This window comes from Capra hircus, chromosome 14, assembly GCF_001704415.2.
Source record: "Capra hircus breed San Clemente chromosome 14, ASM170441v1, whole genome shotgun sequence".
Lineage (NCBI taxonomy): Eukaryota > Metazoa > Chordata > Mammalia > Artiodactyla > Bovidae > Capra > Capra hircus.
Window position 1 is genome coordinate 36208418 of NC_030821.1, and position 27893 is coordinate 36236310.

The 27893-nt window shown below is 40.8% G+C and overlaps 1 protein-coding gene and 1 long non-coding RNA gene across 8 annotated transcripts in view; one reads left to right on the top strand and one right to left on the bottom strand.

The window, feature by feature from the left end:
• The window catches only part of SAMD12 (sterile alpha motif domain containing 12), a 446866-nt gene that overhangs the window by 206834 nt on the left and 212139 nt on the right, over positions 1–27893 (bottom strand). The window lies entirely within an intron of this gene.
• On the top strand, positions 121–9622 carry LOC102182150. Of its 2 annotated transcripts, none has more exons than XR_001296523.2 (3): positions 121–208; positions 3197–3355; positions 8475–9622. It is a non-coding gene; the product is annotated as an uncharacterized LOC102182150 (long non-coding RNA). The 2 variants fall into 2 exon arrangements; XR_001296522.2 differs by lacking the exon at positions 8475–9622 and adding an exon at positions 4112–4151.

Sequence of the window (27893 nt, forward strand, 5' to 3'; positions counted from 1 at the left end):
CAGCCAACCCATTGCCTCACTTCTGGCAAGAAGGGGCACAAAACCTTCCAAGACCAGTAAGTCCCCTCCCATTTCTACCTGAGAACACAGCCCACTGCCAAGCCCAGTCACTTGCTTGGCTACATTCGGAATGATTAGCAGTAAATTAAAGACCGCTTCCCTGTGTTGAGGAAGAGAAGGGTTATTGGACATTTGCACTATGGTCACTGTAAGTAATTTACCATACTGATGGGGACTGTATGTTGATTTTTTAAAACAGTCTTAGATAAAAAAGAGTTTTCTCTTTTAATTTTTTAAAATTTATTTATTTATTTATTTTTACTGAAGTACAATTGATTTACAGCGTTGTTGTCAGTTTCTGCTATATAGCAAAGTGACTTAGTTATATATATTCTTTTCCTTTGTGGTTTAATCCCAGGATAAGATGACTGTTTTAGATAACCTAGGCTTTTGGTTGAATAAATTCAGGTGCCGATGATGTTTAAAGGAGGAAATGAAAATAATGCTAATACCCAGCCAAAATATTAATATAAATGTAAGAAATTATAGTGCTTTTCAAACAGAGGGAAAATGTGGCCTGTGCACTATTTTTCGGCTCTCTAACAAGGCATAGACAGCTTCCAAACAGTAAATTAAAGGTTAAATCCTTGTATGTTGTTGGCAGGACACACAGTTACCAAATCCTCTCCAAAAATTAATTTAAGAAACCTTAAACATTTTGTTTGGGGATTCTGTTTTAGACCCTGGGAAGACTCAGTAATTACTTCCCTTGTATCTGAGAGCAGATTTTTCAAGTGAGGAAGTATAGTATCAACTTATCCAAGACTATGGTTGAAGATTTATGATATCATAAATCGCCTGCAAGGTTTTTTCTGCTTTGGCTAGGTAGACCAGACCTGTTGGTGCATTTGCTTTTATTTGTCAGTGTTTGTATGCATTGCTTTGGGGATTCTCAGGTAATCGAATGTCACTAGGTGAGCAACCCACTGTGCATTAGGCATCTTTCAAAATTAATTATCAGGAAGCACGTGAGATATTGACAGTCTCCCCTCCCCTGTGGTATTCCACTCATGGCCATAAATCCGACATGTACAGAGCCTGAAGAGGTGGGTGCTAGGCTTGCAGGTCTCTCTGCACAGGTTCATCCCAACCAGTGACCCAATGCCAAAGGAATGTTAAAAAAAGTTTCAAAGCTTTTTTTTTTTTTTTTTTTAACATCTCTTTGGCTGCACCAGGCATTAGTTGCAGCATGGGGGATCTCGTTCCCTGCTGCTGCTGCTGCTACTGCTGCTGCTGCTACTAAGTCTCTTCAGTCATGTCTGACCCTGTGCGACCCCAGAGATGGCAGCCCACCAGGCTCCCCCGTCCCTGGGATTCTCCAGGCAAGAACACTGGAGTGGGTTGCCATTTCCTTCTCCAATGCATGAAAGTGAAAAGTGAAAGTGAAGTGGCTCAGTCGTGTCCAACTCCAAGCGATCCCATGGACTGCAGCCCACCAGGCTCCTCCGTCCATGGGATTTTCCAGGCAAGAGTACTGGAGTGGGGTGCCATTGCCTTCTCCAAGGGATCAAACCTGGGCGCTCGCATTGGAAGTGCGGAGTCTTGACTGGACTGCCACAAGTCCTAACACAAAGCAACTATGTGATAAAAACCTATAGCAAGAACCATGAATCTACTAGGAAAGCTTTGGTGAAAAAGAAAGAGGTCTTGGGTCTGGAATTGAAAGTTAGGGTTGGCTTGACCAGTTACTTGCTCCATGGTTACTATTGTGATGACTCACCTTTCTAGGCCTCAGTTTCTTCACTTGTAAATCTGGGGATGAAATGATACCCTCTGCCCCATACTGTGCTGATTAAGCACTCAGTGAAGTCAGTAGAATAGAGACTGTCATTGCCATTTCTAGGAAACAGACCAAAAGAAATGTAAGATCCTAGAGGGAAGGGTGTAGTTCACTCCGAAACTATGATGGAAGCACCTGAAAGAATGACTTCCCGATGGTGACACTGGGAATCCTTTCTCAGGATGTTGGGGCAAAAGGGAAAAGAAAATTTGACTTAGTAGGTCCCAAATTTCAAAAGTCATTAATATGACAAGCAAGTACAGTGGATCTTATTTGCTTGACCTTGTCTATTTGGGAGCTATTGACATTTGAGGCTCAGCACTTCCAGTGGCTCAGTGGTAAAGAATGTGGCTGCAGCGCAGGAGACATGGGTTTGATTCCTGGGTTGGGAAGATTCCCTGGAGAAGGAAATGGCAACTCACTCCAGTGTTCTTGCCTGGGAAATCCCATGGACAGAAGAGCCTGGTGGAATACAGTCCATGGAGCTGCAAATAGTTGGACACAACTGAGCAACAACATCAACAACAAATTCCCTGTTGTAGGGCTGTCCCGTGCACTGCATGAAGTTTAGCCTAGAGGCCAGCAGCACCTATTCCCACCTGTGGTGGTCAAAAGTGTCTTCAGATTTTTGACAAATGCCTGCTGGAGGGCAAAACTGTCCTTGATTGAGAACCACTAATGTAGATGTTCACTTTCAACTAATTGATTCTCAGAATGCTTATCCAAGACACAAAGTCATCTTCAGCTTTGGAGGTTCCACAGGACTTGGGCAGATAAGGAGGCAAACCAACACAAAACATTGTTTTGAAAAAGCACCTACTATGTGTCAGGCACATTCCCATCCATCGCCCCATGGAGTCCATAAGTCACACTGGGAAGCCTCCTTTTCTCCATTTTAAGGATGCAGAAACAAGCTCATGGAGATTAAATGCCAAAGCATACAACTAGAAGAACAAGGATTCCAGTTCAGTTCTACCAGGAAAAATTTCCATGCATTGGGGCTTGATGGCCCTCAGAGCCCCTAACCACAACATTTCAAGTGAGGTTTAACTGAGACAATTACAAAAGTGAAATCAGATTCCTCTGTTTGATAAGTGATGAAAATTTGAGGAAAGCAAGACTATAAAAATTGACTGATACTGTTTGGCATTGCTTCAATGTTGAAGAGACAATAAAAAAATGCACATGTACATAGTGTTCCTTTCTGTCCTCCAAGAGGGAGTAAAAGTAAGGTCATCAAGCTTAAAGTCCAAAATTTGATGTCAACAAATTATACCACTAAAAGTTATACTGGAATAAGATAAGCAGCACAATCAGATTCTCTGTAACGTTTCTTGTATTTCTGTCTCCCTACAGGTTCTGTTTCCTCATGTCTTCCCTCCCCCCATCCCCTTCTTGACTGTTGGGCTTTGAGGGTTGGCTAAAGTCTTAACCTCTCCCAGACTCCCCTGAGAATCTACAGGTAAAACATCCGGTGATGTTACAGAGATGTCTTTTCCCCTACTTAAAGCACAGGTACATCTTGTCATTTTTCTGTTGCTAACATTCAGAATAGTGTTTAATAAACTAGTGATATAGTATTTGGAGAGAGTCAAAATGAACTTTGTCATTGGAAACTCAAGTTGGAGGGCATGGCAGACCCTAAGGCCACCAGTCCCATGTTGCAATTTCCTGTATATTTGAATTGGCTGCTTCCCCATGTCTACAGTGCCAGCACCCTGACTTTGCAATTGCAGGCTTGCAACAGCCCCCGGTAGTCCAGGCGAGTGTTGGTGCTAAGGATTGCGGAACTTGAAACATGGATGGATGGATGATAGCTTTATTTTCTTCCTTCTCTCATCTGCAGGATTACAAAGCTGGACAGGAGGAAGGTGGAAAGAAAAGAGTGAGAAGAGAAGGGAGAGGGCTCGTGTTAGGATGAGTGAGATCACTCCTGAAGACTGGCAGCACAGGGGAAGGGGGAGCTGGATGATTCAGACAGCAGGGACCAATGGCTTTATGACGGTCAAGGGCATGTCTGTGGAGTCAGATGCTTGGGTGCAAAACAGATCTCCACCAATAACATGCCATGCTACCTTAAGCAAGTTACTTAATCTGATTTAAGACTTCATTTACCCACCTTCCTAATGGGTGGGATAACAGCACCTCTGTTATAGAAATATTTATGAAGATTAAATGAGATGATATAAAGAAAGCACTGTGCCTGGTACATAATAATCTTTCTTTTTTTAAAAGAAATATTTTTATTTATTTGACTGTGCTGGATCTCAGTTGTAGCACTCAGGATCTTCTGCCGCATGTGGGATCTAGTTTCCTGACCAGGGATTAAACCTGGGCCCCCTGCATTGGGAGTGCAGAAGCTTAGCCACTGGATCACTAGGGAAGTCCCCCAATGAGCTTTCAATGCAAATTAGCCATGGATGATGATGACAACCAGTCCTAAGACTAAGGATTTGCTATAGGTGAGTCTCTGATGAGCCCCTCTGCTCAGGTGAAATGTACCATACAACCAACTTACACAGTACAGCCAATTATTACATCAATACCTGCACTGTACACTCCTTCACTCACTGTTACTCTCAGCCACTTGAGCTTGATGGCTCAAGTCACTTAGCTGTCCTTATTTTCCTTTCTTATAATTCCATTATTACAGGATGTGTACCTCATATATTTAATCTCAAATTGAGCCCCCTTTAAAGAACTTTAAATGTTGTAATGAGACATTTCAAGAATTATTTGGAAAGAAAGCAAAGCAATGCCCACTTGGGTTTTATACAATAGCCTCATATGAGGGCCAGTGTTTTGGGACCAAAATGCCACATACAAGGCATCTGATCTCAAAAAGTTTCAAATCACTGTCGTAGAAAACACTTTGCTTACTGTGCGTACAAATAAAGACATGCTATAACCAATCAAAGAGATTGTAAATGATAATAAAAATAGACTCCGAAAACTAGGAAAAAAACTGAAGGAAAAAGTGAGATTCTTTGGTAAAATTTTTTGTTCTGACTTATATTTGGCAATAAAATACTTTATTTAAACCTTAGTTAACTCATTCTTTTAGCAATAAGGGAATGACTTAGTTTAATGTTGTATTTTCATTTTTGGGGGGGAGGAAAGCAACCTGAACTTGAGTAGAAAGCTTGGGTTAGAATCTCTGCCCTTCTACCCACTAGTCCTATGAAATGGAGCTTACTTAAGGTGACTATGTCACAGTTTCCTCATCTGTAAAGTGGGAATATTGACTTTTTCAACTTTGAGCTTTCTAGGTGAAAGTTAAATTAGGTAGAAAATCCAGGTGGTGCCAGTGGTAAAGAATCCACTTGCCAATGCAAGAGACACAGGTTCGATAGCTAGGTCAGGAAGATCCCCTGGAGGAAGGCATGGCAACCCACTCCAGTATTCTTGCCTGGAGAATCCCATGGACAGAGGAGCCTGGCGGGCTACAGTCCATGGGGTCTCACAGCGTTGGGCATGACTGAGTGCACACGCGCTGCACTCACTGCATGGTACTGGACTCAGTATACTTCTTCATTATTACAACAGAGATTTCATAAAGGAATGCCTTGTTTCTACCATTACACTTATTATATTATAGTATTATCATGCATTTGTTCACATGCCTGTCTTCACTTCCAAATTCTGCACTCTTTATAAAGAGAATGTGAGTTTCATTTAACTGAGCAGCTCCAGTGCTCAGCACTTGATAGGTGTTCAATAAAGTTTTGATGGATTAATGGCCCTGTAAGAAAAGGAAAAGAGATGGTATCATCCCCATTTTTGAAGGTTAGAAGAAACAAAAAACGAGGCCCAGAAAAGTGAAGAGACCTGCCCAAAGTCACATGCCTAATACTAGCAGAGCAGAGATTAGAGCCAAAACATCTGATTCAAATTCACACTGTGTCTAGAAAGGTCATGCCTTCAGCTAATAAACAATAATCTAACGCAGCCATGAGGCTAGATGCTGGGCACAAGCGGTGAATACAGTGGTTTCTGTACCCACAGAGCTGAAATTTAGCGAGGGAGGAACACTAAGATCTGAAGGATGAGAAAGACTGGTGAAGAGTACAGAGAAAGAGGTTGAAGGCAGAAGAAAAAATATATGCAAATATTCTCCACAGACTATTACTTTCAGTAAAGGCAAGAAGGCCAGAGAGTGGAGGTGGCCTTGTGAGGAGGGTGGAGACCAATGGCCTGAGATGAGGACAGACAAAGTTAAGATCATTCTTGGTCTTGGAGGCAAAAGAAGGATCCCATTACTTATTCTAAGTGTGATAGGAAATCAAAATACAGTTTTAAGCAGGGCAGTGATAGGATGCTATTTGTATTTAAAAACTCACTGTTTGGCTATTAAAAAAATGTCCCAGTTGAAGGTCAAGGTGACATCTGGAGGTAGAGAAGCTAGCTGGGGGACTAGAGCTCTAGTTGAGTCCATAGATGATGGTGGCTTCTACTAGAAGGTGATTATGGAGATGCAGAGAGAGGAGATATTTGGAATGTAGAATCAAAAGGATTTGGTGATGGATTAGGTATTTGAGGCAAGAGAGAAACAGATGCCAAGGATCATCTCGGGTTTCTGGATGGGTCAATAAAATAAATAAATTGGTTAATAAAATAAAAGAAAGGGTAATTACTGACATGGAGAATACTGAGTTAAGAAGTCAGAAGAGAGAAATTAATACTTCTGGTTAGGATGTGGAATAAATCTGAACTGCCTATGCCTATGAGATATTTACCAGTAAAGTGGGTGTGGAAGTGTACAAGCTGGAGCTGCAAAGAGCAGTCAGGTCTGGAGTTTAGCTTGGGAGCCAAGATCATAGAGATGACATATAAACCTATCATCAAAGAGAAAGGGAGATTAACAGAGGAGAAGCGCTAAGGCTCGTCCTTTGAGGACCTCTAGCATTAAGTGGGTAGATCAGTAAAACAGGCCAACAGGGACACACTGCTAAATGAGTGCTTAGAGACAGGGAAAACAAAATCTGGGAGAACAAGATATCAGAAGGAATGTGGTTTAAGAAAGAGACAAGACATTTGTGATGGACACTGAGGAGCCCAACCAGGTGTAGTAACTGCATATTTTGTAATGGAAGGTTCTTAAGACATGGAATCCCTCACATACAGAATGTATGGAAGGGTGGAGTCCAAGACACCAGGTCATTCAACCACGGAGCTCCTCGCCTAGGTGAGGTATCTTTTGTTTGACCCCAGATAAAGGTGAAGGAGTTACATGGAAATGGGTCAGTGAACCTCTGACATAGTCATTTTTACCAACAATAAAAACATTACCAATAAAATCAAGTGGACAATTATGGGCTGGGTATAAATGTTAATAATTTCTCATTCTTTAATTTATTCTTTGGGACAGTCCTCTGGATAGGTTTAATTGCTATCCCTATTTTAAAAATGAGGAAAACAGGGCTTGAGAATTTTAGTGACATAATCACATGGAGGGCAAGAGACAGCAGAATGTTGAATGATTATTTTTCCAATTCCACAGGTCATCATCACTGCCCATTTTGCCGCCTGGTTTGTCTCTTTATTTGAACGAAGCCTTGGAATAGGAAGAGAATCTCTTTTAAAAAATATTTGAATTTCCAGACCTCATTAGAGTATACTTGCTACATAGCAGGGCATCAATTAGTGGTTGATGGAAGGGTGGGAGAAAAGGAAAGAACAGAGGAAGAAAAACAAGAGAAAAGCCGAGACCAGATAACTCAGGTCAAATCAATTTCTGACAATGATCGGTTCTAACGGATGGGAGACTCCATGCCGTGTCACTTAGATACTGAAGAACTCCCCAGGTGGGAGTGACTGTTGCTTGAAGCCCTTCTGGGTGATGTCCTGGGCTGAAAAGAGTCACGCTGCCCAAGGTCATGACCCTGTTTCTGAGAGCAGGCCAGAAGCGGCGACTGGTGGGCGGGTGGGAACAAGAAGGCACAGGTGTAAAGGTCCAGCCCCCAGCTACCGCTGCCCTGGTCTGGATTAATTCCAAAGGTCAATCCCTGCTCCAAAGCTGGTTGAGGTCTTGTGATGACTGAATCGCAGCCTGAATCCTGCATCTTTTGCTTTCCTAGCAGGTGGGAAGTAGGACACCACCCAATAAACTCCCAACACTCAGATCTCCTTCTCTAAGCCTGCTTTCTGGGGAAGCCCTAAGCTCTGACACGGACTCAGTAGGCAAAGTGGTGCCTGATAGAGTCTCTGACAAAACAAACTTGACATGTTGCCTGAGTTTAAACCAGCCCAGGTGCTTCACTGCCCCAGCCAGGATGCCCTGAGGTCACCCATCTCCATTGTAAGTAAGTGTGTGTGCAGGGGATCAAAAGGAATAGTGGCCTCTGCAATACATAATTAGTAAGATAAATCTGCTGCTAAAAATTGTGTGTGTACATTATCTATTGATTTTATAAGTGTCTCCTTTTCCATAAAACACTGTGGGCACTATGTAATAATAGCACACTCTGTATTTGATCACTATGTAAATCCTAAGTACATATGCATATATGCATATACATACATATATTTTCATACACACATAAATATCTATGTATAATCTATCTGTTATGTGCTTGATGTGAATTATTTCATTTGAGTCTTATATACAAGCATAATTACTTCTCTTATTTTTCAGATGAGAAAATTTAGCCCAGAGATGTTAAAGATTATGACAAAGACCTCCTGGCAAGAAGAACTGATGTTTTGGGTCAAATCTGGCACTATGAGACTTCAAAAAAACTAATTAATTAAACTGGCTGAGCTGGGTTTTAGTTGCTATAGTTTCTTGAGTTGCAGCAAGTGGGATCTAGTTCCCTGACCAGGGATCAAACCTGGTCCCTCTTCATGGGAGTGAGGACTCTTAGCCGCTGGACCACCAGGGAAGCGTCAAGCCTATGCTTTTAGTCCCTATACCACACTGAACATTGATTTGGGCAAATTTATTGTAAAAAGCTGTGACTTTAACAAGAGAAAAACAAGAACAGACAGAGACTCAAGGATCCCTTATTTTACAAATTTAGATGTTGTATACTGGGTTTCCTTAAATCACAAGACACCAGATACACAAATCAAATTCACAAACAATAAAGCCATGGGGGAAATGTATCATTGTCCTTTGCCTCTAGCGGAAGCTACATCTTCTCAGCAACTTAAGTGAGCTTGCTTTTCACAAGTGAAATGTTTCCCTTTGTATGCAGACTAATGGAGCATTGCAGAATACATGCTTTCAGCTACAAAAATCTGTAAATCAACACACACACTCCACCACGTTGTGGCCATGAGAACACACACCCTCAAAAGCCAGGAGACAGCTTCTGTCAAAGGAAGAGCTGAATACTGATCAGCCCATAAAAACAGAACTGAGACTGAAGAAACATCTTATACCTGATAAATCCACTGCTATCATAACATCAACAGCTTGGAGTCAACAAAAACTATATTGGTTAAATTAAGTCTTCTACATAAAGATGTCAAATGTTACAACCTCACTATTACAGTGAAGAATAGCTCCAAAATGTGTCTAAACTGATGATTTAGATGATTCTATCCTTAGATAGGACTTTATAGAATCGACAGTCCTAAAACCATATATCTCTACTCTAGCATCAAATTTCTATTGGTTTGGGCTATATCTTCCTTGCCATGTCGTCCCAATGCTAGCCATTTGGACCATTTTCACATCTTGCTTCTAACATAAAGAACACAAATGTCTGCAGTGACTATCCCTAGATTTCTTCCTTAATCATACAGTGCTAAGAAGTCTGGACACAGTTGAAAGTTGAATCTGTAACAGTTCTTTCAGATTTTTTTTTTTTTTGATAGTAAAACAATAGTCTTCTAGGCTTCCTTTATTTAGAGTCCTGTATATTTTTTGGATCAGATTATTACAGCTGTAGGCTCTCTTTAAATTACCGAAATGTTAAAAAATCATAAGGACACAGAAGTCAGCCCTGATGAGAATTCACCTTTTAAATGAACTAAGCCATGAGATTCATCGATAGGATCATACCCACACACACACCTTTTGGGGACACGGGGAATGCTCAAATAGCCGCTAAATGTGCCTTCAGATTTAACCTTGAGATTTGATTTTCAGAACGTCTTTTCATCACTTACGAATGTAGCCACATGATTTTTCAATCCAGCTTGTAAGATGAAAGTAAGCCTTTCGTAAGCATGATTTACATTTCCTGTATTTATTCCTTATAAATGATATTTTAAGCCCAATATTCTGATTTATGAAGCTCCATATCCTTGTCTTTTCAGAAGAAAAAAGGCACATGTGTCCACGATTAGATTCTAAACAATCCAGTGGCTTTAATTGTGAAAAACCTACGCAACACAGGGAAGTTTGAGGAGAAGAAAATCAGATGCCTACAAAAAGAAATAATTCAGTATTACAAAGTCATTGAAATTAAGAAATGGAAGAGACTTGTCAAATCAAAGCTTGCAATTGACACCCAGATTTAATATGTCAGGGATGTTGGGTCACCAGAGGTGCCTCCAATCTTTTGATAAAGTGGAGAAACTGAGAAAGAACATTTAAAGAGCAGGGCCCTTAATCAAAGGCAAGTCCTTATAGATCAAAATATCAGAGAGAAACATGTAAGATGCAGAGGAGAGGCAAATGGAGAAATGACAGTGAAACATCAAGCAGATAACACTTTATTTGAAAGTTTTCTAGATAGAGATGTGAGTTCTGTGTGGTTTCCGTGCTGACGGTGTCCAGGGGTTGGCTCATAAGGGAACTGTTAAAGCCAGAAGAGCCAGAGGGGTCAAAGGATGAAGGATATTATTGTGTGTAAAACCCCAACCTTTCATCTATGGAATGTAACCTAATCCTTAGAAATCTCCTGTTCTGTTTTCCTTCTAGTAAAGAGCAATGGCTCACAGTAAACATTCTTCTGAATATATGTGCATTGGGGAGAGAGGAGATTTGAAAGTAGGTGTCCTGGGCTGACAAAGCATAAACAATAAGGAGCAGATGCTAGCATTTACCCAAATAATCAGAGCAGAATTATCTAAAAATTATCTAAAAAATTTAAGCATCTTTAGATTTTACCATATGACCATTGAAAAGACACATTTTTTGTAAGGCCTGGTCTTGTCTGTCTTTCACTGTTGTCCTCTGCTTAAAAAACAAACAAAAAAAAACTGATAGTAGGAACTAGTTGCTACAAGTCATTTAAAAAGAAGAAGCCTGCAAGAAAACAGTGAAATGGGGTAAAAAGAACTTGCTGGTGAGCAATCTCTAAAATTTATCAGAATCCCTGTTGAGAGTCCGCCCATACACCCTGCACTCGGAATTGGGTACACAGCCTCTTTCCTGATTTATTGCATCTCTCCACACATTGGAGAGACGAGACCAGCATCTGCCATGTAGGAAACACCGCATCTCCGCGCCAGCCTGCCAACTCCTGTAACACAACTCTAGAGTTCAAAAGGATTTGTTCATTTCAACCAGTCTGCTGTTGCAACAGGGCAAATGAAAACAAGGGTAAAGAGACAAAATAGGTCCTAACCTGTTGAGCAAATTGGGCTCTCAACTCTTAGTAACAACAGGGAATAAAGTCTGCTGTACATTCATGCTACATATACACATGCTCTTACGTGTATGTGTGCAGTAATGAGGTGCGGTTTCTTTGTTTTCTAATTAAGATGTGTATAGCAGAATGGTTAAGTGTAGTTGTTTCCACTCATATAGATATATCAAGACATCAAGTCAAGCACCTTAAATATGTATAACTTTTATTTGCCAATTATAACTGAATAAACATGGAAAGAGAAAGAGTAGGAGTTCTGGAGTCAGATCGCCTGGGTTTAAATTCTAGTTGTTTCACTTATCTGCTTGATCAATTTGAACAACATTTTAAGTCCTTTTATCCTCAGTTTCTACATGTGTTTTTTAAAAAGGATAATAATAGTTATTTAATAAATTTGTCTTTGGACAGAATGATGCTAAAGCTGAAACTCCAGTACTTTGGCCACCTCATGCCAAGAGCTGACTCATTGGAAAAGACTCTGAGGCTGGGAGGATTGGGGGCAGGAGGAGAAGGGGACGGCAGAGGATGAGACAGCTGGATGGCATCACCAACTCGATGGATGTAAGTTTGAGTGAACTTCGGGAGTGATGATGGACAAAGAGGCCTGGCGTGCTGCGATTCATGGGGTCGCAAAGAGTTGGACACAACTGAGCAACTGAACTGAACTGAACTGAATAAAGTTGTCCTGAGAATTGAGAATTAAGTGAGATGATATACACATATACTAAATACCTGCCATGCAAGCTCTTGTAAGAGCTGCCATTAGTAAATTAAAAACAACAACAAAAGTAGTTTATAAAAATGAGTTGTGAATATTTGGAGGGTGTGACCTTAATGGGTCAACTTCAAATACTGGCACTGACATGCCTCTCATGACGTAATATAATAAAGTGTGGAAGTAAATCAGAGGAGCAGGGATGCTCTGAACTGGTAAGCCAACAACAGCACCATCCTCTTACAAAAGCTTATAACTTGAATTAAAAAAGCCATGGGATAATCAATGACAAAAATGTTTACATGCATTTTGAATAGAGATAATATATTGCATTTGGTCTTCAGCAATATGATAGGCCTTGGCATGGTGTGTTTTGTCTGATTGATTGAATTTTGGTACTTGTCCTGTTTTGCGTTCTCTGAGTTCCTTGGATGTATGGTTTGATGCCTGCACTAACTCTTGATAATTCTCCGTCTCCCAAAGAAAATTCAAATATTTCCTTGACCTCATTCTCTTTTCCCTCTGGAATTCAAATTACCCATACATGATCATCTGATATGAGTGATCATCTAATATCAGTGGTGACTGTGATTTCCTGAGGCTGTCCTGATTTTTGGGTACCTCAACTGCTTGCCTTGCAATACAGTCAACATAGATTTAACCCAATTTCTACATTACCATTTGAGATCTCTGTCATTCTAATCTGTATGCAGTGGTTTACATACAATCTGTAACATCTATAGAAGTTACTAAGTGAGTTTGGTACACATTTGGTACACAGTTCGAGGACAGGAATTCTGATTCAGTGGATCAGGGTTGAAGCCAGGAGTATCATCCTGAATAAAGTTGAGGTAGGTGATTTGCAGGTTATATTTAGAGAAACATCAGCTCAACAAATCTCTGACTGTGGCACTCCAATAAGCTCTGGAAGATTAATGGCCTTCTGCTTGAACCTATGCTTTTATTCATTCATCTTAAAATCGTCCTGGTTTTAGATTAAGAATAAGCTTTTCTTATCAGCCCTGGGAGTTCTTTGGAAGGAATGATGCTAAAGCTGAAACTCCAGTACTTTGGCCACCTCATGCGAAGAGTTGACTCATTGCAAAAGACTCTGATGCTGGGAGGGATTGGGGGCAGGAGGAGAAGGGGACGACAGAGGATGAGATGGCTGGATGGCATCACTGACTCGATGGATGTGAGTCTGAGTGAACTCCAGGAATTGGTAATGGACAGGGAGGCCTGGTGTGCTGCGATTCACGGAGTCGCAAAGAGTTGGACATGACTGAGCGACTGAACTGAACTGAACAGCTCTCCTACGATGGCTAAAATTGAAAGCACTGACAACTACAAGTGTTGACAAGGATGTGGAAAAACCTGACTTATCATGAAACGCTTGTCAAAGTGTAAAGTAGAATGACCACTTTTTTTTGGTTTGTTTGTTTGTTTGTTTTTAGAATGATCACTTTTGAAAACTTTGGAGTATCTATTCAGGCTCAAAGACCCAGGAATTCCATTTCTTGGTATGGAAATGAGTGATTCTTTCTATCAAAATACGTGTACAAGAATATTCTTAGAAGCTTTATTCAAAATAGCCCCAAATTGGAAATTATCCAATGTCCCTAAGCAATGAAACAGAGAAATTAGGAGATATTCATACAATTAAATATCATGCCTGGTGCCTCAGCAGGAAAGAATCCACCTGCTTTGCAGAAGTGGCAGGTGAGGTTTGATCCCTAGGTTGGGAAGATCCCCTGGAGAGGTAAATGGCAACCCGCTTCAGTATTCTTGCCTGGAGAATCCCATGAGGAGACTGGTGGGCTACAGTCCACGGGATTGCAAAAGAGTTGGAGATGACTGAGTGACTGAGCGTACACAGCAGTGAACAACAGATTACAGTTACACTCAGCAACACGGAAGAACCGCACAGAGAAAATATTAAGTGAAAAAAGCCAGACACAGAGAATTTTAAGAATTAATAAATCTAATGTATGACGGTAGAGGCCAGAACAATGGTTCACTCTGAAGATAGCTAGGAGGCAGCAGAGGGACACTGCTGGGATGACAGAAACAATCTAAGATGAGTGAGGTTTATGGGAGTATATATGCATCTATGTAAAAATGTATTGAGCTGTACATTTAAGATTTGTGTGCTGACTATATGTAAGTTACACCAGAAAAACAGCAAGAAAGAAAGAGAAAGAGAGAAAAGAAAGAGTAGCAGCTGGGAGGTAGGGAGAAAAAGATATACCACTTTGCCTCAGAATTAGAAAATCTGGAAAACAATTCTGAAAGCCCTTTGGTCTTTGTCACTAATGACTTCACAGATTTTATTACATTCTTTCTCAGCCAGCATGTTCCAGACTATAAAGAAAGCTAGATGGAGTAAATATTTCCTGTTAATAAATATTAACAATCGATGGAAATCACATGTGCAAAAAGATAAGTCCTGCTGGCTTCTTTTTGGTCTTGGCTATATGGTCCGTCACAAAATATGTTTTCCATGGGTAAATACTACAAGGTTCAGTGATTTCAGGAGGCTGGAGAATGTTGGTTTAACTAGGTTATATAAAGCTGGATTAAACCAGATTTAAGTATTTCCCTCTGACGAGAAAAGAGTCTTAAAGAAGAAAAATATACAAGGCCTTCCGTGAAATGCCTGGCTCCAATATTTCTTACAAGGCAATTAGGTTAAAATAAACACTGTGCATTCCTCAAGGAAAATAAATCACAAAATGATAAAATAAACTCAGAGGGGAAAATGTTGAAGGGAGAAGAGGGAGGTCAGCCCTGTATTTTTGCATTCATTACACTAGGAAGGACAATGTATGAACAAAAACCACAACTTTATTTTTAAAATTCTCTAATTTTTAAAATAATCAACTAGGAATTTCCTCCCTGCCTCACTGACAAATGCCACTGGAGGGACAGGCAGTGAGGTGGGTCTGAGTGATTGCTGGCAAGACTTTTCTATCGCTGCCTCCAGATTATTACTCTCATTTCAGTTCAGTTGCTCAGTCATGTCTGACTGTTTGTGACCCCATGCATGGACTGCAGCATGCCAGGCTTCCCTGTCCATTACCAACTCCCAGAGCTTGCTCAAACTCATGTCCACTGAGCCACCCAAACATCTCATCCTCTGCCGTTCCCTTCTCCTCCTGCCCTCAATCTTTCCTAGCATCAGGGTCTTTTCCAATGAGTCAATTCTTTGCATCAGGTGGTCAAAGTATTGGAGTTTCAGCTTCAGCAGCAGTCCTTTGAATGAATATAAAGGACTAATTTCCTTTAGGATTGAACAGTTTGATCTCCTTGCAGTCCAGGGGACTCTCAAGAGTCTTCTCCAACACCACAGGTTCAAAAGCATCAGTTCTTCTGTGATCAGCCTTCTTTATGGTCCAACTCTCACATCCATAGATGAGTACTGGAAAAACCATAACTTTGACTAGATGGACCTCTGTTGGCAAAGCAATGTCTCTGCTTTTTAATACGCTGTCTAGGTTGGTCATAGCTTTTCTTCCAAAAGAAACAAAAAGGAACAAGCGTCTTTTAATTTCATTGCTGCAGTCACCACCTGCAGCAATTTTGGAGCCCCCATGCCTCAAAAGTCTCTCACTGTTTCCATTCTTGTTCCTTCTATTTACCATGAAGTGATGGGACCGGATGCCATGATCTTAGTTTTTTGAATGCTGCGTTTTAAGCCAGCTTTTTCACTCTCCTCTTTCACTTTCATCAAGAAGCTCTTTAGTTCTTCACTGATTATTACTCCACTCTCATAAAAGATCCTTTTGCTTTGGTGTCTACACCCTCCTCCAGTTTCCTCTTTACTTCTCTTGTCGTCATTCATCTTCTCAATCATCCACATCCCTTGAGGAACATGGCACATGGATTTCAGACTAATTTTTCCATCAAATCCTACTCTCTACCATACAACTGAATCTACTACCTACTATTATCCTACTTCAGACACTCACCATTAGAGCCACTCTCTGGACTTTGGTATCACTGTGAATTATTCACGCTCTTCAAGTTCAACCTTCATCACCAACCTCCTCTCTGCCCAGCTGTCCTCTCCCTCTGGCTATTCTATCCTTCAGCCTTGCTGCTGCTGCTGCTGCTGCTAAGTTGCTTCAGCTGTGTCTGACTCTGTGCGACCCCATAGATGGCTGCCACCAGGCTTCCCCATCCCTGGGATTTTCCAGGCAAGAGTAATGGAGTGGGTTGCCATTGCCTTCTCCGATCCTTCAGCCTTATGCACATTCAAAAGCCTTCTACTCTTTTCCCCACATCTATAAATTCCTATGTGAGTTCACTTTCTTATTCCAGTTCTATAGTCAGTTGCATACAGACTCCATTGACAATATCCTCAAATTCATCATAGACCAACTAAGCATCAATCAAAGACCACATAAACCATCTGTCTTATTAACCTACACATTACTTTGGAGAAGTTGTGCCAGTGTGGCAGAGAAGGCAATGGCAACCCACTCTAGTACTCTTGCCTGGAAAATCCCATGGACAGAGGAGCCAGGTAGGCTGCAGTCCATGGGGTTGCTAAGAGTCGGACATGACTGAGCGACTTCACTTTCACTTTTCACTTTCATGCATTGGAGAAGGAAAAGGCAACCCACTCCAGTGCTCTTGCTGGAGAATCCCAGGGATGGGCAAGCCCGGTGGGCTGCCGTCTATGGGGTCGCACAGAGTCGGACAAGACTGAAGCGACTTAGCAGCAGCAGCAGCAGCACCAGTGTGGACCACAGCCACCACAAGCCAAGTCGCGGTTTCCATCCTCACCTGGATCCTCAGACCTGCTCAAGAGTCATGTGAATACATACCACTTCTATTCCAAGTTTGTCAGTATCCTAAATTTCCCTATCAGCCACTACCTACCATCACTTTAGAAGGGCTCTGCTTTGTAATATCTGGGGGTTGACAGAAGAGAACTCCTCCAGTTTTTCTACTCTAAAATCAACCAACAGACTCTGCTTTGGGTTGGAGGTAGACAGGACAGTCAGATTTTTACCTTCCACCTTCCTAAAAAAGGATTCTTGAAGAATCGCAGTCATCAACTGTCTTTTTTTTTTTTTTTTCCAGCTTAATAGGCTGCTTTGTAGCAACTCTATTTTATAAAGTAGTATTCTTATTGGATTTTCTATGCTTACTGCCTTTAGTTTGGAAAGCCTCATTATTTGCTGACTTAAAAGAAAGTCCACTTACTTAATCATCAAGAATTCTTTTATTCCAAGCAAAGATCAAAAGGCCATAGTGGCTCAAAGCAACACAGGTAAAGCCCATGAGTAAGAATTTAAAAAATTTAATCCCAGCACGGTTACTGATGTTCTAGGTGGCATTAAGTGAGAAATTTCAACTCAGTATGCCTTCATTCTCAAAAAGAACAAAAAAGATATTAACATTGCCAACTTAGCTCAGTTAATTGTTCAAGAGAATTAAATGATTTATGAGGCTACTATGAAACATAAAACCCAAGACACCAAGAAGTTACAAATGCGAAGCGTGCAGAAAGGAGGAAAAATTGTTAATCTCCACTGATACAGAGTGTTAATTTTTCAAATCAGTCTCCACTGGGTATGCATTTTATAGAAAAATAAGTTCCAATCTTCCATAATGTTTTGACTACATCACTGAGGTAATGAGCTGTTGGAAAAAACAGAGATTTCTGCAATTTACTTTCTGTCGCAGATACAGCAATTTTATGTTCTTTCAACTTTGTGTCCATCCCTACTTTGTGACAGACTTTTTCTTTTATTAATGCACCTTCTGTTCACTGAATGTCCTCTGATAAAGTGAACTGCTTTCACTACAGTATGTCTGTACCCTAGGGGGTGTTCCAGGTGACTCACTAGGGTGTGGGGGCTTCTCAGGTGGCTCAATAATAAAGAACCCACCTGCCAAGCAGGTGGGCTCGATTCTTGGGCTGGGGAGATCCTCTGGAGAAGGAAATGGCAACCCACTCCAGTGCTGTTGCTGAAAATCCCGTGGACAGAGGAGCCTAGTGGGCTACAGTTCATGGGGTTACAAAGAGTCAGATATGACTTAGTGACTAAACAACAACAACAAAGAAAAAGACTACATATTCATAATTTTTTAACCTAAAAAATAAGGCTCCATTATTTGGAAGGTTATTGTGTATTTAAAGTACTCACAGCAGAAAAGTGGGAATTCCATAGGCTTGGGGAGGTAGCAGCATTTTCCACTCCACTGGATCCTGATCAGGGTACTATGACATATTATTTTAACTCAAGTGACTTACACAAAATAGACAAGAATGTTAAACAAGTCTTGAAATGGTGACGCTGACATTTTACTTCAATGAAAATCATTTACTAGCTTCAATATGAGATAAAAGCAACAGTAATATGCTATTCTAGAACAGGTGAAGGTTTCAGCTACACCTGATTTAGATAAGATGTTGAACCTTGTGCCTAAGGTTGATATCAGAATGGGATGGGTCTTCGGATGGGTGGGGCTCATGAGTGCCTGCATGTGTGCTAAGTCACTTCAGTTGTGTCCAACTTCTTGGACTTTTTTTCGACCTTATGAACCGTAGCCTTCCAGGCTCATCTGTCTATGGCATTCTCCAAGTAAGAATACTGGAGTTGGTTGCCATGCCCTCCTCCTGACCTAGGGGCTGAACCCACATCTCTCATGTCTCTTGCATTGGCAGGTGGGTTCTTTACCCCTAGTGCCACCTGGGAAGCCCAGGGCTTATGAATGAAAGTGAAAGTCGCTCAGTCGTGTCCAACTCTTTGCAACCCCATGAACTATACAGTCCATGGAATTCCCCAGGCCAGAATACTGGAGTGGGTAGCCTTTCCCTTCTCCAGGGGATCTTCCCAACCCAGGGATCATATTGTGGGCAGATTCTTTACCGGCTGAGCCACAAGGGCTTATGAGAGTTGAGTATAATTCACACATGGGAAAAATGTAGATAATTTGTTGTTTGTGGAATAACCATGGTGGTTTCCAAACATGTCTGCAAATTCTTTCATATTCTTCCCATAAAGTCTGTGTCCCCACTCCTGGAATCTGGGAGGTGCTGTGTCTGCTCTGACCTACTGAGCTCAGCAGACCTTACTGTGTGGTCAGAAAAGGCCATGTGGTTCCTGCCCTAGCTCTTTTGGGAGGCTGACTGTGGGAAAAGCTTGCACCATGAAAGGATTTTGAGTCTCCCTCAGACCTCATCAAGCTGGAACAAAGTACAATTAAAAGTCCAGCTGAGCCCAGACTTCTAGCCAAGACATCAGGCATATGAGCAAAGCTGCCCTGGATCATCCAGAACAGTCTATCTACCAGATGAATACCACTGACATCACGACGATCAGAAGACTAGGTCAGCTAAGCTCTCCCTGAATTCTTAATCCATAGAACCTGTGAAGTCTAATAAATTGTGTTTAAGCGACTAAGTTTTGGAATATTTCGTTGAGCAACAATAGATAACTGCAACAGATCGCTGTGTATATCTACGATACACTGCATAGTGGGGTGGGAGGGGGTGGCCCTGTGACTTGTTTTGGTCAAGGGAATGCTAGCAACTGTTTCGCAAGCAGAAGAATGGATAGCATTTGTAAGATTGGGGTTCTCTTCTCTTGCACCTCCATCACTGCCATGAGAAGATGTGCCCAGGCCAGCCTGCTGGCAGGTGAGAGGCATGGCAGCAGGGCAGAGGCTCCATTTGTCCCTGTCATCCTGGTTAAGTCTGTTCCACACAAACCAACAGCCAACTGGCTCACAGACAAGTGGATGAGCCCAGCCAAGCCCGGAAGGACCACTCATCAAATCTACCCTAAATCACTAGGCTGTGAACTAGTGAGCTCAATAAATATTTGTCGTAACCCACCCCTTGAGAGGGTACGTGCGTATTATGTACATTTAATAGCAATACAGAATCAATACAACAAGGATTTTTATTTCAAGGCACTTTCCTAATAAAAACCACTCTGTTTCTAAACATTCAGTTTTGTGCACTGTCCCTAGAACACTTGGCATATTCAAACTACTATTTTTTTCTGATGATGCTCTTTCCCCCTTTTCTGGCTCTCCTAATCCTACATATTCTTAACAGTCTAGCTTAAATTCTGGAACTCTGGAATCAATTTAGTCCACTCCATCCCACCACAGCTTCACCTCTGGATTCCTAGAGAATTCACCTTCTGTACCATCTTCTTGACAGTGAACTGTATATTGCTTCGTGATGTTACTTAACTCACAGGTAGGGAGACTGAAACTCAAAAGTACTTTAGGATCTCTGAGGGTGGTATCTTGTGTCCTACTGCTTCTCACCCTTCTTCCCAGCCCTCCAGCACATAATCTAGTTTCATGCATGCAATAGGTGTTAAATGAATACAGGAAGAGAGCAAAGAATGTGCCATAGCTTTTGAAAGGGTCTTAGACAGCTAGAAACAGTGTAATGTATATTTTATAACATTGCTTAGAGTCATTTTTTAGAACTTCAGATTTGAAAGAATAATAGAATACTTTATGGAAGATAATTGAGCAATTTGGTCAGGGCCGTGGGGTGGATCTGCTGAAATCTTGAATGTTTTCAGTGATTCGGAGGCTTTATGCGCAAAAAGGTAAGAAACAATTGCCATTAGGCTTAACTATCTGCCAAATGACTGCTCATAATGGCATAGTTTTATTTCCCAACTTGGAGGGTTTGCAAGTCATTAATAAACTGAGCAACATTCACCAGGTGTTTGGTTAAAGCCTGCTTATATAAAGCATTTACAAATATTTATATTCTACAGAAATCCTCCCACTGTATTCAGAGTTAAAACAGAAAACAGAAGAATCATTTCCCTCTAAATGATTGTATTTTTCACAAAAGGGCATTATATTTCCAAAAATCCTAAAGAGAAGTGCTACTCTGCATCTTCTCTTTGTCTCAACTTTCTCCCCAGGGAAATTACCTCAGAAGAAAATGGGGAGGCTGAATTAGAGCAAATAATCACCCACCAAAAATCACAGTTTAGGGACAGTGTGTTATATCTCAATTTTTTTCATTAAAAAAAAAAAAAGGAACAAGAGGAAATAACCTTTTGGCATCTGTTTGGAGAAAAATTTAGTTTTCTCTATACCCTATCTATTTAATCTCTAAGTAGAGGTTAAACAAAGTTACTAATTTATCTTTCCTCTTATTTTTGAAAAAGGAATCTTTGTGGGATTTACCCAGTCCTTATATTCAGGCATTAAAAATGAGAATAAAAACATAATCCACACTGAAATAGATCTGTGTTGAAGGGACAGGGTTTGGAGGTGGGGTGAGGAATAACTCCTGAGATCTACTAAAGAATGAGAGTAATCCCTTTCATATTAACCGTAAAAAGAAGGCATCACTTATATGGCAGTATGAAATGACAGGTGTGAATAATCCTATAGAAAATTTTCTAATTAAAAGGACATGTCTAAGACTCAATTGTCATTGCTTTCTTGAGCCAGTTGGGGCCAAGACTGACCACACTTGTAAGGTATGTGTGTCCTACATACCACAGGGCATTTAACATTGAAGCCAATTAATTTATGACTAAATTAATTTACAATTTGATAGAAGTTTTAGAAACTTCTATCATTGGCTGTATGTCACACTGGCTGTATGTCACTTCCTTTATGTCAATTAAAACAGAAAAACTTGCATATCAAAGGGAGACTCCTACCAGGACTAAGTGGAGGTAAAAGGAGCTACCTACCAAAAGTCAAGAGGAACTCATGAGCTTACCACAGTTAACTTGTGTGGAAGCTCCCCCTTGAGGAGCTCAAAACAACTGCACAATTCAACTGAAAAATTACATGGCCAACTGCAAAGTTCAGCTGAAAGATTCCATCACCAGCTCTTGTCTTTCAGAAGAAACGGCTACCCACTCCTTTAGGAGAAAACAAAAAAATCCTTGACAAACATGTCTGAAAAAGACTATTTTTCAAAAGGTTTCAATGTTCGTTTTTGGCTTCCACGCAAGACATTTTATTGTTTCACTGGTATCTCCAAAGTGAAATAAGACAAATACTTTGGCCACCTGATATGAAGAGCCAACTCACTGGAAAAGAGCCTGATGCTGGGAAAGATTGAGAGCAGGAAGAGAAGGGGGTGACAGAGGATGAGATGGTTAGATGGCATCACTGATTCAATTGACATGAGTTTGAGCAAGCTCTGGGAGATAATGAAGGATAGGGAAGCCTGGCGTACTGCAGTCCATGGGGTCACAGAGAGTCGGACATGACTTAGTGACTGAACAACAAATATATATAACACAAGGGTACCTCCTGTCACCAGCCAAGACCTATCTCCTTTGACAAACTTGAGAAAATACCACTATAAAAATGAAGATAATGCTGTTCTAAAGTAGCATTTTTCTGTGTGTAGACTGTTACCAATGATTAGTTGCTTTGGGTTCTGAGAATGACATGGGGAAGAAAACACACTTCTTGACAAATAGCTACAATTAACTGGAAAACATTCTATCTGGCTGAATGAGAATTTGGAGAGTCTGCTTTTGGTTCAAGATGTGGTGGTTGTTTAGTATCTAAGTTGTGTCTGACTCTTGGAGACGCCATGGACTGTAGCCAGTCAGGCTCCTCTGTTTATGGGATTTCCCAGGCAAGAATACTTGAGTGGGTTGTCATTTCCTTCTCCAAGGGATCCTCCCAACCCAGGGATAGAACCCATGTCCCCTGCATTGCAGGTGGATTCTTTACTGCTGAGCCATTAGAGAAGCACACCATAAAGGCAACTCTTGGAAGGTTTTGAAAGACTTGGAAGGAATGAAGCAATTTTGTGGTAGCCTCAGGTCTTCAGTAAGCATTCTTCTCTAGGATCAACAGGCTCCTTTCCCAAGTCTGTTTTAAGAATGCTCTAACCAATCTGCCCACATAAGACAAAGAAGTAAACCTCCAGGGCACGCTGCACAGTAGAAGTGGCAACTCACAAGTCAGAATCTGCCCATTTCAGGCTAGAACTAAAAGGGCTTTATCAGACTAACAATGCCTGGGGCCTCAGGTGACTCAGAGATCTTCCATTAACCCTGTCTCAACGTTTGGATTTATCGTGGGTGGTTTTCCTTCTTCCTTTTAAAGTTTTTGGAGACATTTCCCTCAACACAATGAAGACAGACATAAATTTCAGGATTCTAAGAGGAGAATAGGGTTTTCTTTCTATCCTATCAGGGCAGCTCACTGCCAATAATAGTTTAATAGTTCCTACTGAAGTGAAAGCAGGGAGGCAATTTGCAATATGCATTGTCCATCTAAGTCCCAGTAAGATGGCATTAAATGCTGGGTGTAGGGAAAGACACAGAGAAAATGTGGTATGAAGTGTTGAGCTTCATAATCTTATTATTGTTAACTGTGTTACCTATTCTTATTAACCATAATTGTCAGAAGTTAATCAGATCCAGTAAAGAATTTAGGCCAAGAGGCATTAAATGTTTTATTCAGGGCATGTTACTCAAATTCTGGCAAAGAGTAATCAATGACACTAGGCTTTTACTTCAGTCTATCTTTAACATGCCCCAGGGAATCAGCTGGAATCAAGGAAATCTTTAAACTTGGGCAGAATCAAATGACAAAGACATGGTTTCATCTAAAATAACATTTAGGCTGTTGAACTGAATGTTGCAGCTGCCAAAATTCCAGATCGAAGGAATTGTCCTATGTGAGAAAAACTGAACCATTTTGTGGTTTACAGTTTCATTCATTTTGGGTTGGTTAGCCTGACTAGTACCACCTGGGAAAACTAACACAATGGAATCAGGGAATAATCCTTCAACCTCATCTAACCCCATTAACTTTTCACATTTTTTCCCCCCTCAAAATCTGTTTTTCATCCCATCTTTTTCATCCCTCAAGCCCAGCTCACATCTATAGTTACTTGAAGAGTAAAAACCTGTGTATTAGCCTACCAAGCTCCTCTGTCCATGGAATTCTCCAGGCAAGAATAGTGGAATGGATTGCCATGTCCTTTTCCAGAGGATTATACAGTACACAAATATAATTTTGATGATTCCATTAACTTCATGCATTTTGATCTTTCAAAGTCTTCTGGATTATCAAAGGTGTTTTCCTTCGACCAATCTCAGAAATGAACTGCAGCAGATAAGTTTCTAAATGTCATCTTTCTAGGGATTTTTTTCCCTAAATGAAGCTAAAGGAATTAGGTTAATAGGAGATGTTGTGAATATAGGTGTTTTCATGGAAGAAGATCCAGTACTCCAGAAAACCACAGATACTAAATTCTTTCTCTAAAGGAGCCCAGCTTTCTTCCCACTATGGGCTTGTGTCTCCATTCTGCTAGTGCTGGCCATCTAGTAACTGCTCAGCAAATGTTTATTGAGCAAATTAATGAGCACTAATTTAAAGATAATTAAACAATTATCAGGTAATGAATGATTTGTAAATTAGCAATTTGTAATAAATTACAAATTATTTTGTTAATCAGTGAATAATTAAACTTCAATAGAGAGAACAATAAAATATTCAGGAAGTAAATAAACTGCTAGAATAAAAAAGGAAGATTCCTCTAACAATTAAAGGTCCAAACTAAAGAATATTTGCAACAGAAAATAAATATTATTTTCAAACACTGTTAAGATATAAATGGGCCCTGAAACAAAATTAGATAAATTAGTGAGTAGTGCAATTCACCATGCCATTTTGCATAATAACCTGTTATTAATGAAGATTTCTTAAATATTCAACTGCTAAACACCCGATTTAGAATCTTATGGTTAACACACACTTGAGAGGTTTTCTGTTTAAACTCCACTGTTTTGCAGATGAAGAATTGGAGCCCCATTTCAGTGTATGACCTACCTGAGTTTACTTGGCTAGCACATAGCTGTCTTTCTTTTGGGTCAGTTTTCTCTTCTATCTCTTCTGCCTGCCATTAACTCAATCTTTATTTCTTCACTGCCTACCATGTGTCATTTTGATGGACTGGGTCAGTCTTGTGAATTAAGAGGTAGTGGCTTCCCAATAAATGAGAGTATAATTGTAATTGTTATCCTTTTAAACTATGACGTTTCAAAGATAGGAGCTATAGCATCCATTATCTTCTGAACAGAACCTGGTTTTTCCCTTAGTGGTTCATACAATAATCATTTATATTGATACTGCTTCCAAGCAGAGAGTAGAATTCATTTCCTAGTCTTCCTTTTTTAATGTACTAAGAAAATCTAACTGAAATGTGCATAGCCAGAGGTGATAAAGAGGGAAAGACACAGACTACAAAAACTTGCAAAAGCAAGCCAGCTAATTTCTTAAATAAAAAGCAGAAAAAAATGACAAGTAGAGTTTTCCAATCAGGAAGCAGGTTTTGCCAGTGTGTGATCAGTAGAACATACATTTTTTCCCCATAGTTTCAAGTCCATCTGTCCCTGACATTTTACTAATTATCTCAGAATAGTTTCACTATAATTTCCCTTTCTCTACTAGTTCTAGTTAAAGGTAACAATATCTTTTGGTGAATAATACCTTTGGTATTAAAAGATCTTGAACAGCTATGCTTGGGCTACACAGATTAGAGCTCTTGATCTGCTAATAGTTTGCATGCTCTATAGCATATAATAGCATAGAATGTTCTATAATATCCAAATAAGACCCTACACAGGATTTACTTAACAAGGGCAAAATGAGGGGATTAGAAGGCAATGGCACCCCACTCCAGTACTCTTGCCTGGAAAATCCCATGGACGGAGGAGCCTGATAGGCTGCAGTCCATGGGGTCGCTGAGAGTTGGACACAACTCAGTGACTTCACTTTCACTTTTCACTTTCATGCATTGGAGAAGGAAAAGGCAACCCACTCCAGTGCTCTTGCCTGGAGAATCCCAGGGACGGCGGAGCCTGGGGGGCTGCCGTCTATGGGGTCGCACAGAGTAGGACACGACTGAAGCGACTTAGCAGCAGCAGCAGCAGGAAGGTGAAATTAACTTGGACTGGAGCAAAAAAATGTAGTCTTTGGTGTCAGAGTTGAGCACTGCCATCTACTGGCTATGTGGTTTGGGTCATTTTTCTTTTCTTAGTTTTATATTCCTCGTCTGAAAAGAGATCCCCATTAATACTGTATCAACAGGGTTCTGAGGTTAGATGATATGTATGAAATATCCCTTTATAAATTGTAAGTGTGATATGAATAACAGTGGGAAATTTCTTATGAGTAACAAAATCTACACTATTTGGGGGACATCCTCAGAATAGTTAGCTGAACACATTTAAGCCACAGCTTAGAGAAACAAATAGCCTCCCCTTTATATTCTACTGGGCACTTTCTGTCTGTATCCACCCAGCTGTAACTGCATTCTTTCCTCTGTACTCTACGTTTGTTGAGACTAATCTTTTACCTAAACTTAGTAGGGGGCCTCCCTGGTGGCTCAGAAGGTCAAGAATCTGCCTGCAATGCAGGAGACCCAGGATTGATCCATGGGTTGGGAAGAGTCCCTGGAGAAGGGAAAGGCTACCCCCTCCAGTATTCTTGCCTGGAGAATTTCACGGACAGAGGAGCCTGGTGGACTACAGTCCATGGGATCACAAAGAGTTGGACACGACGGAGTGACTAACACTTTTACTTTAAACTTAGTGGGCGCATATTTTGCAAAACCAGAAGTACCTACATCTTGTCCTCCTTTTTCTCTGTGCTCATCTGATCTTCACTGTGAATTTACCATCCTATGGCAGGTTGGAGTTAAGATCCTTCCAAAATGACACCAGCTGTCTCTTCTAGAAATGCTCAGCATCCCCTGAAAGATTTATAAAGGTGGTCACGGTGGCAACATGCAACCTTCTGAAACTCTCATGGTGTATATTTTCCCTGGGAGGAACTGTAATACCCTCCTGCCTCGTGTTACCTTCTGGGAACCAACCACTGGGGGACACTGAAAATTTAATGAATTTAAGAAAAGCTGTAAGCTTCCCCTTCGGAGCAGCCCTGAGGAAGAAGGAAACTGACAGAAAGAAAAACATTCAAAGAAATTACGCTGTCCTCAAGGGTGATTTCTATAGAGGACAATAACAGCAATTTGGAGATGGAGTATTTTTCTGCTTCCTGTTTACCTCTGGAGCTGATTTCACTTACTGTGCTGGCAACAACCAGGGCTATGATGAAGGAATCTGATTGACTGGATCAGAGGTACCAATGCTAGTGAAAGAAAATGTGACTCCCAACTGCACAACCGAGAGCTACTGACATGGAGATTAAGGGCCTTGGGAGTGTAGTGTTTTGCAGGCACCTCTGTGTATGTTGGCTGAGCAGGTAAAGAATCTGCCTGCAATGCAGGAGGCACAAGTTCGATCCCTGGGTCTGGAAGATCCCCTGGAGGAGGAAATGGCAGTATTCACTCCAGTATTCTTGCCTGAAAAATCCCGCGGACAGAGGAGCCTAGCGGGCTACCATCCATGGGGTCACAGAGTTGGACACGACGGAGCGACGGAGTCAACATCAAGTCATCATCAACTTCTGTGTGAGTATGAGAAAGGAGAATTTAGAATACAACTAAGAATATACGTCAGGCAGAGAGAGAGAAGGGAGGATGAGGTGTTGAAGGAGAAGCGTATGAGAACAATTTATCTGGAAAGTGGAGACATGCACAACATCCAGAGAATGACCACTAACAGCCGAAGAAAATATTCTGCATTCAACAACTGACATAGAACTGCACTTGCCATATATTTTTAAGTGGAAAACGGAAAATTATTCCACTCTCTGAGGTATAAGGCCATTTCTTATAAATGTGTGTGCAGAAACAACAATCTGAAAGGATACACATCAAAATGTACCAGTGATTATTTCTGGATGT